At 45.4% G+C, this 11,290-nt stretch overlaps 1 long non-coding RNA gene across 1 annotated transcript in view; it reads right to left on the bottom strand.

The window, feature by feature from the left end:
* Positions 1-340: 340 nt before the first annotated feature.
* LOC140064022 (uncharacterized) overlaps positions 341-11,290 on the bottom strand; it is a 45,633-nt gene continuing 34,683 nt past the window's right edge. The window contains exon 2 of the long non-coding RNA XR_011847682.1: positions 341-572. This is a non-coding gene — a long non-coding RNA (uncharacterized lncRNA). The remainder of the gene's footprint in view (positions 573-11,290) is intronic.

Raw genomic sequence — 11,290 nt, 5'->3', positions numbered from 1 at the left:
CTTCAACTGAGGCAATCTTAGCTTGGCAAGACAGGATTACATGCCCACACAACTAAAAGGTTCTGATGGGTGATAAAAACTTGAGTTGAGTGAGGTCCAAAAAGGAAGAATGGTTGGCTAGACAATGCATCTACATGTCATCTCAAGCATCTAGTACATTTACAGTATATACTAAATTGACCGGTGAGATTAATTAACTAGGGAGTTTAATCATTATATCTTACATGGCACAACTCTATCCACTGCTCTTGATCATTATTCATTGTCCACATGATAGTGTATGCTTTGTCCAACAATGATAAGTAACCATACTGCTCCCCTCTCATGATTTGCTCCATCCTTGATTCTTTACAGTTTTATTAATTTTGTTATTAGCAAAGCAAGTACAAATTATACAGTAATATGATTCATATATCTTGCCACGCAGGGCATTTGGACATGCTCATTTGACGTAGATACATTTGTTTTGCTTGTATACCAAATTTATATACATTTTCACACCCCTCTATTCTTAGCTAGCACCAGACACATGTAATAGCATGCAGGGTGCCACAGTCCATCATCAAGCTGACCTGTAAAACAGAAGAACAAATATAGAATATAACACATATATACATAGATATTGTTGGTTCAAATATATATGAATATCTCAGTAGCCTTGTAACTGAAAGGCTAAACTGAACATCAGCTAAAATGAGAGCAGACAGGCAAATGTGCTGCAATATGAATGGGTTAGGCTAGGTTCACATCTTATAGAACAAAAACAAGGAAAGGGAGGGGAGTAAAATGAAGACTAGAAGTTTCATTTACTCACCTAGTGCGCATGCCTTCTGGCTGCTGGTCCGTGTCTTCCGTGCTGGGGGGCGTGGTCGCGGAGGTCACATGACGCGGTCACGTGGACCATCTCGGTGACGTCGGCGCCCGACCTGGCCGGTGACGCGGACACACGCCGATGGCCATGCGCCGCATTCACAGCTGATCTCTACTATCTTCACATTTCATTGGTCAGTCATTGCTTAAATATTGGGCTTGTTTTGTTTAACATTACCCCTTGAGAAAGACCGGCGGGTTGAAACGCGCGTTGGGGCACTTCGATCGACCAGGTAACCATGAGCACAGGTTTTATATTTACAGCCATGTGAAATGTACAGAGCTAATGTTCAGATCAGTTACTTGACTATGTATATGCAACTGTTATTTCACTGCTGTTAATTACTTGGGCACAATTATTGCTGTAACCTATTCATTGAAGCTTTGTTATTGGCATGCCTTTCACTTTGTAGCATCTACCCCCTGTGCTTCATAGGCCCTGGTCCACATGAATTTCTGTCTCCTGTAGCCATCCTCCTTTTTATTCTTTGTACATGTTTTTAATATTCACTATGTAATTAATAAAGTCACAACTTTTTCACCTTTATTCAATGAACTTCTAGTCTTCATTTTACTCCCCTCCCTTTCCTTGTTTTTGTTCTATATCTGCTATATATGGGGATAGTGTAAGTCCTCCTGGTGCAATATCTTTCATACAGGCATAGGTGTGGTTCCACCCTGCCAATATACCCTCACTTAAGTTGCTTTTCTTACATACCTTAGGTTCACATCTTGTTTTTTCCACTGTAAGGATATTTTGGGAGGATTCTTACACTACTTACAATGTAGGGCTACAACTTATCCCACTGTATAAGCATAATTCAATACAATACAATACATCCTTCTGTTCAGCTTCTATTTCCCCAAAATGGGGGGTTGAACATCAGCAGGAGGCAGCAATTTCTGCAGCCGATGTTCAGGATGTTTACATATACACTCACCGGCCACTTTATTAGGTACACCATGCTAGTAACGGGTTGGACCCCCTTTTGGCTTCAGAACTGCCTCAATTCTTCGTGGCATAGATTCAACAAGGTGCTGGAAGCATTCCTCAGAGATTTTGGTCCATATTGACATGATGGCATCACACAGTTGCCGCAGATTTGTCGGCTGCACATCCATGATGCGAATCTCCCGTTCCACCACATCCCAAAGATGCTCTATTGGATTGAGATCTGGTGACTGTGGAGGCCATTTGAGTACAGTGAACTCATTGTCATGTTCAAGAAACCAGTCTGAGATGATTCCAGCTTTATGACATGGCGCATTATCCTGCTGAAAGTAGCCATCAGATGTTGGGTACATTGTGGTCATAAAGGGATGGACATGGTCAGCAACAATACTCAGGTAGGCTGTGGCGTTGCAACGATGCTCAATTGGTACCAAGGGGCCCAAAGAGTGCCAAGAAAATATTCCCCACACCATGACTCCACCACCACCAGCCTGAACCGTTGATACAAGGCAGGATGGATCCATGCTTTCATGTTGTTGACGCCAAATTCTGACCCTACCATCCGAATGTCGCAGCAGAAATCGAGACTCAGACCAGGCAACGTTTTTCCAATTTTCTACTGTCCAAATTCGATGAGCTTGTGCAAATTGTAGCCTCAGTTTCCTGTTCTTAGCTGAAAGGAGTGGTACCCGGTGTGGTCTTCCGCTGCTGTAGCCCATCTGCCTCAAATTTCGACATACTGTGCGTTCAGAGATGCTCTTCTGCCTACCTTGGTTGTAACGGGTGGTGATTTGAGTCACTGTTGCCTTTCTATCAGCTCGAACCAGTCTGCCCATTCTCCTCTGACCTCTGGCATCAACAAGGCATTTCCACCCACAGAACTGCCGCTCACTGGATGTTTTTTCTTTTTCGGACCATTCTCTGTAAACCCTAGAGATGGTTGTGCGTGAAAATCCCAGTAGATCAGCAGTTTCTGAAATACTCAGACCAGCCCTTCTGGCACCAACAACCATGCCACGTTCAAAGGCACTCAAATCACCTTTCTTCCCCATACTGATGCTCAGTTTGAACTGCAGGAGATTGTCTTGACCATGTCTACATGCGTAAATGCACTGAGTTGCCGCCACATGATTGGCTGATTAGAAATTAAGTGTTAACGAGCAGTTGGACATGTGTACCTAATAAAGTGGCCAGTGAGTGTATATGTCAGTGAGTAAACTCCCAGAGGGAAATTTACCTTAATTTTTTCTTGCCTTGGCCGTTCAGCACTTATTTTAGTTTTTGTGCATTTTTATCATGGTATTGTATGCGTTAGATGTGACTTGTCAATGTTTGGAGGATGCAGATGAGTTCTGCTATTTTTTTATCGATAAAGTTTCGAAAAATCCTGCAACAGAAACATTTTGACACAATTGCGCAAAAACTTAAGCAATAGAACAATAAATCTTCCTCCCAAGGTCTACATTTAGCAGAGGCTGGAGATGGATGCCATACACTGACATCACTCTCCCACAGGCTATTGTGGCCTCTGCTGGCCCTTTCTTTTCTTTTTTTTTTTTACAGCAGGCTGCAGGATAAAATTACATAGTCTACTAAGTCTTCGTCCTGTGTTTCCACCTTTCCAGGCGTACATCCTAACTTGTCAGAAAAACATGATGTGGACTTAGCATTATAGTGTTTATTCTAGTGTTTGGGCACACAGTCAATGTATTAACCAGCAGAATAAATTTAAAATGTTATTAATAGAGTGTGAAAAAGAGCAAAATAAGGACTTCCAAACTTGCTTCCAACAAGTATTGCACCCCACTGAGTTACAGTTAAAGTCCCTGTCAGAGAGAACTGTAGAATTTGGGCTACCCCCATGACAGGAGTTCCAATACGCTCAGCTGAAAGCATTTTGCGCCTCTAAATTATAGATAGAATCACTGCATGCCCCAAGTGTCAGATGCCACTAGTTGACTTATTGCATTCAATTGACTCCTTGATTTTCATGTAAGATGGAGGAAAATTGGAAAACGGAGAGGGGAAGAGGGCAAGATATGTATATGCTTCACCTTTATGCTTATGTGACTTATTGTATGACTGGTATACATTGCATTCATGTACCTTATTTCCCAATAAAAATGCTTGAAAATAAATAAATAAGGACTTCTGGTCCCGGCGTTGGTATAGTATGTGAGGATGTAGGTATGTGAGGATGTCCGCAGCTTAGCTTCTCACAACCCAGGGCACCCACAGCAGAAATTGGACCTGACAACTGACCCCTCTGCAACCCCATGGACAACAGGAAAGCCCCCGCTAACAGCCTGGCAGCATATTGCAGATATCTACTGCATGAGAACCTCCACAGGAGCAGACACACAACAGGGCCCGCACACTCCTATGATGGTGCTGCCGGGAACTGCACATGTTACACCGGCCCCACCTGCTTTACCACTGACAACAATGGAAGATCCAGCTGCTCACTTACCAGGTACTGACGCCAATGTACACTCAGTGGACTATACTAAACTGGCCACGGAAGTGGCTAAGTACATTATGCCAGAACTAACATCATCACTGCAAGCCACAGTACAGGATACATTGCAGGCACTACAGGAACAAGTCAGCCAACATGACTATAGACTGACTGAAGTGGAATCACTAGGCGAGTGGACAGAGCTCACAGAATTGGCCTTGGAGTTCCTCCCCTCAGAGGACCCTCCACCAGAGCAGTGCCCTAAACCAAGGCAGGCGATAGTGAAGTACCTGGATTTCAATGACAAGGAAGCTATATCGTAACTGCAGGGTCCCCTTGCCAATTTAAGATTCCAACTGGCTTACCCGGCGATCCTCAGAATTCGCTATCCTGATGGCACTTTGATCACGCTAGATTTGCCGCAAGCAGCTGAGGAATTCTTAGCAGAGATTCAGAGCCACCATAACAGACGACCATCTCCAAATTGTGGATCAACTCCACCTGACTCTGACTGCGATAGTTGGCGAGCATCCCTGTCACGGAGGTCAGAATGGCTCCCTTCCAGTCTTAAGCCACAATGAGAACCACCAACCAGCCAGATTGTGGAAGATCGCCCTTCATTGGGAGAAAATGACTAGTACAACGGTGCGGGGTAAGACACATACAGAGACATGGGTCTGCCTTGGTAGAACTGGCCTAAGGGAGGGAGACGCATTAAGAGACTTGTCCTGAGATGTACCCGGGGATCATTGTAACTATTATACCACTGGCCCCACTTGTCACAGTGGGGGCCGATTTTCACTTAGCTCATGAAATGAGGGAGGACTGAATATATTTCCTAAGCTCCGAGGAGGATTAATGAGCTTCTATTACCAGAAAAAAGGAAGTCCTTGTAACAAATTTATGGGTTGTACCTTTGAGCGTACAAGCTTTCATAAGTTACTTTATATTGTATGTTTGTTGTCACTCGACATACTTCCTGTTTTTTGACTGCAGGAGGGGGGGGTTAGGGAGGGAGGAGTGATGGGGGAAAGGGAAAACCCAGCTTTACTGTGCGAACCGTCAATGTCATGCACCTGTCCAGCAACCGCGCGACCACAACCAGGCTTGGCGCTAGCTGTCAGACTAGGTAGGTGGTGGCGAACTCACCCTGCGACGTCCCTGCGGACTAAGGCCCTGCCTAAAGCAGATAAACCGCCCTGATAAGGGCGAACCCACTATCAGGAACCTAACTGATGGTCCCTGAGTGACCCTACAAGATGACAGGGAAAACCTACTTCGTCTGGCAGCTGCTGGATGGTGGAGCGGGCAGGTAACCGGGATACTGATATAGGTCAGTGTTCACACTGGTAACAGAAACCGACACTAGACAGACAGGAAGGTGGGGTCATACAAGGAGATAAACGATACTGACGGACAAACAACAGATACAGACAGACAAGCAGAGTGAAACCGGGTCAAAACCAAGATGGCGGCAAAGGTACAGATTCGTATAGCAAATAGAATGGTCAGTAGGCAAAGCAGAAGTCAGTACACAGAATAGCCAGAAACACAATAGCAAGAGCACTAGATACACAGAAAGACTGCAATAACCAGCAGCAAATGAAGGGGCTGAGCAGAATATAAGGCAGTAATGGACACTGCCTCCAGCACTGACTGGCTAAGCCGTCCATCACTCAAACCGCAGCTGCAGGCAAAACGAGTTCAGAGGCACACCCAGCTTTCCCAGGATCAGAAATGCAGCTGTCAATCACAGGCAGCTCTGGGTGTGGTTTCCCAGCAAGAAGCCTGAAACCTGATCCATTCAGTACAATTTGCGAGTCATGACAGTCAAACTGTGGAATAGCCTGCCTCAGGCGCTGGTCACAGGGACAGCAGAGAACGTCAAGAAGAGTCTCGATGCCTTTTTACACCTAAATAACATTGACGGTTATGTTATATAGCTTCCTCTAATTCCCTCAAGCAATCCCTTCCCTTCCTTGGTTGAACTTGATGGACATGTGTCTTTTTTCAACCGTATAAACTATGATACTATGATAAAGTTACCTATATTTTAGTATGCCAGTGGTGACTTGGAAAGTTAAAGGTTTAAAATCACCTCATAAGAGGAACTTAAAAAGACTTAAGGCCGACATTGACATGCTGCAGGAGACCCACATATCGGCAGCAGGCTTTAAGGGCCGGTCTTTTGAGAATTTCGAAACTACTTTACCCGATGCAGACAGCAAACTAAACACCTCATTCTCACATTTTTTGTGGCATGGGAGACTACCTAAGATTAAATGGGAGAAATTGATCATGGCAAAGGAAATGGGGTTATGTGACTTCTATGTGTACGCACATTTAACTTTGCATGTATGGCCAGACATATCTTTGACTGGACACATAGAACCAACTCCTACTCAGATTATGATTTGGAAGCGGAATATTGCTCCCCCTATATGCATCCTGAGGAAAAATTTGAGGCCTAAATAATAGATTGTTTCATAAATGGAGAGAAAAAGAAATTGTCAAGGTGGGGCATCTCCTGCATGGCTCGCTAGTTGACAGTTGGAGGTGCTTGTTGAGCAATTTGACCTGGGTCCTGATCAATTTATTCAATATGCTCAGGTGAGGGGTGTACTCATGGCTAAATTGGGGGATATTGGGGGGATATTGGGGGATTCTTGGGACAATATGCCCTAACATCTCCTCTTACTATATGAGGCTAAGAAATATGATGACTAAATGAGACTAGCCATATACCAGTTACGGACATAGGGGAGAAGATAGTGAAGGGCTGTCAAACAGGAGAATAGTACTTAATGAAACGTGGAGGGACACACATTTTCGTATAATGCTCAAGGCTAGATATGCTTTTTTTCCATATTTGAGTTTGTTTGTAGTTGTAACAGATAAAATTACAATACAGGTAGGAGAAATACAATACAATACAATACAATACAAACAAGTATGGGCGAAATATTTCACCCTCAACATAAACCTATCCCTGATAGGGATCATTAAACAATAAATAACAATTGGTGAGGAAGAGTACCCACCAGAAGGTCTTGAGAAAGAGGCTGTTGGGTGGGAAAGGAGGAACGGGGGGGGCATCATGGCGGGTCCACGTGGTCATCCGCACCTGCAATGCAGAGGAGTTCCCTGTAATTGTCAGTGGAGCAGAAGGAGAACCATGGTGCCCATGTGCAATGTAGTCTATTTATGGCAGATGGGTCTGAGTGGACGAGGTGCTTGATGCCGTATATATTGTTAACCCGGTATAGCCAATATCCCACCGAGGGGGGGTCCACTGACTTCCAGCATGTCTTGATACAGGCTTGTACTGCGTTTATTAAATGTTGCATCAATGATTTTTTGTACAGGGGTATTGACAGCTCTGAGAGATGTAAGAGGGCCAGAGCGGGGTTATCCAGTCAGGTCAGTCAGAGGCCCCACCTCTTGGCAGAACTGACGAATCCTAGGACAATTCCAAAAGATGTGCAGTTTAGTCCCCTCCGAGGAACCACATCTCCAACACAATGGTGATGTGTCTGGGAACATTATATGGTAGGACGTGTGGAACAATATACCATCTGGTCATAATTTTGAAGTTTGTTTCTTGGTATGAGTTGGAAATTGAGGCTTTGTGGGACAGTGACAAAATTTGTTCCTTCTGTTCTGCTGAAAGGGAGAGCTTCAGATCTCTTTCCCACTTCTGTAGGAACGTGGGGGCGTACCCCTCCAGGAGAGCAGACACCATCTAATAGAGGGTGGATATTACACCCATTATGTGGCCCTGCGTAGAACAAAATGTTTCAAAGTGTGTTTGAAACACTTTGCCACTATGCCTCCTTGTTTTTTTTTTTTTTATACGTTAGGAGTCAGCGTTGTATTTGGGGTTGTTTATTAGTGAACCAGCGTGGTGAAGAGTCATGCGTTTCTCCGAAGAAGGCCCCTGGAATCCGTATTGGGAGTGCCTGCATCACGTAGAGCAGACTGGGAAGGACATTAATCTTCAGCATGCTGCAGCGACTGAACCATGAGAAGGTTCCTTTTGCCCAGCATGCAAGGTCCTCCCTCAGTTTCTGCAACAGTGGGGGTAAGTTAAACTGGTAAGTCTTGTCTGGAACCGTAGTGAGGCTGATCCCAAAGTACTTAATTGATTCGGTTGCCCAGCGGAAGCAGAAGTTAAAAGTCAGCAGGTCTTTTTGTCGGGATGGAATGTGTATGGCCATCGCCTCTGACTTCTGCATATTGATTTTGAAGTTGGATAGGCGGCTATACTCGTTTAACTTGCTCTGCAGACAGGGCAGGTGATGAAGAAGAGCAGGTCATCAGCGTATGCTGCCAGCTTGTATGTTTTATCTCCTACTTGTAAGCCCTTGATGTCTTGGTTATTCTGGATTTTCCTGAGAAGGGGCTCTAATGTTAGGGCAAAGAGAAGAGGAGAAAGGGGGCACCCCTCCCTTGTGCTGTTCTGAAAGCTGTCTGAGTAGTACCCATTCACCCTGACCTTAGCTGAGGGTGAGGAGTAAAAGGCCCAAATTCACGCTGGCATGTGTGAGCAAAGACCTACGTGTTTCAGCATGCCAAACAGGAAGGGCCAGTCTACCCTGTTGAAGGCCTTTTCTGCGTCTGTGGAAAGCACAACTGCGGGGGTTGAGGTCACTGCAGAATGATTAATAAGATTCAGCGCCTTGGTGGTGTTGTCTCTGGCCTCTATGGAAGGAACAAACCTCATCTGGTCCAAGTGTGCAGCCCTGGGATCAAGGGTGCTAGTCGGTTCTCTAGAATTTTAGCCAACAGCTTGAGATCCACATTCAAAAGTGAAATGGGTCTGTAGCTTGTGCACTGGGCCAGGTCCTTCCCCTCCTTGGGGATTACGACAATGTGTGCTCTCGCAATGTCCACTGGGAGGCTTGATCCAGAAGTGATGGTGTTAAAGGCTGTCAGGAAGTGGGAAGCTAGGGAGCGTTTTGTAGTAGCCAATTGAGTATCCACTGGGACCTGGGGATTTCCCATCTGGAGCATCCTTCAAGGCCCAAGAGAGTTCTTCCTGCATGATAGGTGTCTCTAGGGAAGCTATTGCTTCCACTGTGAGTGTAGGGAGTCCTGATGCTTTTAGGTATGCTTTTATGTCCGCCAATGTGGGAGTGGGGTTTGGTGTTTGAGTTGGTAGAGGGAGGAGTAAAAGTCCATGAAGGACCTAGCTATGTGGGAAGGGGAAGAGACCTTAGTCCCAGAGGGGGTCAACATGTGTGGTACATATGTGGTGGTCTTCTGGTATCTCAAGGTATCCGCTAGCTGCCGTCCTGGCTTGTTGCCAAACTCATACAGCACTTCACCATCTTCTCCAGATACAGTGTCCTAAGCAGTTTTTTAAGGTCCAGTAGGAGAGCTTTGGTTTCAGGGGTCTGGAGTTGTTTGTGTCTTAATTCTATGTCTCATATTTGGGACAGTAGGATGCTGGCCTTCTCCGTTTGTTGTTTTTTTAACTTTTACCCCTATTTTAATGATTACATCACAAATATAGCATTTATTTGATTCCCATAGGGACAAAGGGTTTGTCACTGAGAGTTCATTAGTGAAGAAGAAATGTTCACAGGCATATAGAGTAGAAAGAAATGGCACTCACCACCTTTAGATCTTCTTTAGGTATTTATTTTTATATACTCACAAAAGCATAGCAATATGCTGTTCAAACAAAAGGGAGTGGAGGACAAAAGGTGCAGGACATCACAAAGCCTTTAAACGACGTCCGTTTCGCGCTAGAATGCGCTTCATCCGGTGTGTTTGTGTGTAAAAGAGAAGTAAAAGTAGAAGTAAAAGTGAAGAAGAAATGTTCTATCTCCCTCAAAATCTGTCAGTTTCCTCTGCGTGCCGTCCTTTGTCATGGCGGTAAAGGACAATGTCTCCTGACAGCAAGGTGGTGTTGCCTGGGACCAATTCAATCTGGGACTTCACAGGTATACATCTCAAGCAAGTCAAAGAGGGCCGTCAGGTCTTGTCTGGACTGTGAACGAGGATCCGTTCTGCTTTACTGGGAGGTGAAACGGGAACCCCCAAGTGTAGGAAGCACCTGCTTCTCGGATTCTGTCTAATAGAGACCGCAAGATGTGGCACATGAGCAGCGTAGGAGTAGAGAGATCAGGCATGACCTGTATTTGGTGGCCCTTGTAATTCGGGTGCCCCCACAAGCGTGTGTTCTGCATAAGGGTTTCCTTTAATCTGTACCTGTGCCTCTCATTTTTACACGGTTTGGAGCCAAGCATTCTGTGGTCTCTGTTCAGTTCTATATGGGAGTCCGGTGGGTCTCCTAAAATCTTATTGAAAATGGTCACAGTCACATTACGTAAATCAGTACCTTTGATGCCCTCCGGCAGACTGTGTATCCAGACGTTGTTACATCTATTCCTGTTTTCTAAATCGTCATACTCTTGTGCAAGGTACGTAAGGCAGCTCGTATATGGAGGGCTACTGCTGACCTGTGGTTTCCACGCTGGCGTAGAGAGGCTGTGCTGTGAGTCGTCCATGGAGCATGATGCAGTGGCTCCCTGTGGTGTGTCGGGCCGCAGATGGAGGAGTGTACCGGTAGTTTTCGGTGAACAAGCTTAGAACGGCGGTCCCTCGTCATGTCCCTGAGGCCGGGAGTGATATTGGAGGCTCCAGTGTTCCGCAGTGGCACGGTGAGTTTGTAAGGCAGCGGGAGCTCTAGCACGATGCGACCACTCTCTTCACATGCTGAGGCCACGCCCCAGCGAAATACGCTTTTAACCTCCTGCCCTCCACGTCAATGCCAGATAGGAAAACATCCTGTTCCAAATGTCAGGAAAAAGCCACAGATCTGTTCCATGGACTATCGTCCTGCCAGATGTTCAACGTATGTGGAAACAGGTCCAGGAGATGTGCCAGAGGGTATGAGGGTGGTAGATCCCATTAGAACCAATGCTATATCTGTTCCATTATTTTGAAGAGTCAGATGAAAATTTCCTCACTACAAGCCCAATTTATCCCCCAATTATTTCATG

Source organism: Engystomops pustulosus, chromosome 6 (assembly GCF_040894005.1).
Source record: "Engystomops pustulosus chromosome 6, aEngPut4.maternal, whole genome shotgun sequence".
In the NCBI taxonomy this organism is placed as follows: Eukaryota; Metazoa; Chordata; class Amphibia; order Anura; family Leptodactylidae; genus Engystomops; species Engystomops pustulosus.
This window is presented reverse-complemented; position numbering and strand designations above follow the sequence as displayed.